Source organism: Simochromis diagramma, unplaced genomic scaffold, assembly GCF_900408965.1.
Source record: "Simochromis diagramma unplaced genomic scaffold, fSimDia1.1 OVJJ01000504.1, whole genome shotgun sequence".
NCBI lineage: Eukaryota > Metazoa > Chordata > Actinopteri > Cichliformes > Cichlidae > Simochromis > Simochromis diagramma.
Window position 1 is genome coordinate 76,366 of NW_024386732.1, and position 1,362 is coordinate 77,727.

Consider the following 1,362-nt stretch of genomic DNA (forward strand, 5'->3'; position numbering starts at 1 on the left):
CCGGCTGTATACGGATGCCAGTAAAGTGGGCCTTGGTGCAGTACTGTCTCAAGTACAAGATGGGAAGGAATGTGTGATAGCCTATGCTAGCAGAAGCTTAGCATCCGCCGAAAGGGATGATGCAAACTATAGCTCCTTTAAGCTGGAGCTGCTCGCTTTGAAGTGGGCGGTGACTGAGAAATCTAAAGATTATCTATGGGGGTCTCTGTTCACAGTCTATACTGATAATAATCCATTGGTCCATTTATCGACTGCAAAAGTGGGCGCAGTGGAACAACGGTGGGTGGCCCAGCTCGCAAATTATCAATTTGATATTAAGTATCGGCCTGGCCAGGAAAATGTGAATGCTGATGTTCTGTCTAGAATGCCATTGCAGGTGCAGCCCCAGGATTTGGTGCCTCCACAGAGGGTGGACGAAAAAGCATGGGTTCAGGCTGTGCACATCGATTGGGACCCAGGATGCTGGCAAGGTTTACAGGAGCAGGACCCCACGCTGCATAGAGTGAGACACTACATGGCCCGAGGAAGGATGCCCTCTGGGGAGGAAAGACGCCAGGAGCCTACTGTAGTCTTAAACTACATGAAACAATGGTCACGGCTGGAGTTGTTGGAGGGTGTTCTGGTCCGCAGGGGGGTGGATTCCAACACCTGTGAGGCGTACTACCAAATCCTTGTTCCTTTGGAGGAACAGCAACCAACATGGAAGGCTTTCCATGAAAGGAATGGTCATTTGGGGGTGGCAAAGACACTGTCGATGCTGCGCCGTAGTTTTTATTGGCTTCAAATGGAGAAGAGAGTGCGGAACTGGACAACATCCTGTGAACGGTGTGTACGTCATAAAGGTCGTGGTGACGGTCAGGCCCCACTTAGTCCTGTTCTTACACACGCACCTCTCCAAACCGTGGCAGTTGATTTCCTGACATTAGGTAGACCGGCAGACTCATACCAGTATATTTTGGTCGCCACTGATTTGTTTACAAAGTATGCTTGGGCAATACCTACCAGGGACCAGACCGCTGCAACCACAGCGAAGATGTTGTTGAAACATATTATTCAGCCAATTGGATGCCCAGAACAACTGCACTCGGATCAAGGTGCTAATTTCGAGTCCGCCGTCATAAAGGAGCTCTGTCAGTATTATAATTGTCGGAAAAGTCGAACTACTGCCTATCACCCTCAGGGAAATGGGGCCTGTGAACGTTTCAATCAGACATTAATAAATATGCTGTCCACCCTAGAGGAAGAGAGGCAGACTCGGTGGGTACAATGTTTGCCCGAACTGCTCCAGGCTTATAATAACTCTGTCCATGCATCTACAGGTTACACCCCCCATTACCTGATGTTTGGATGGAATGCTCGTCT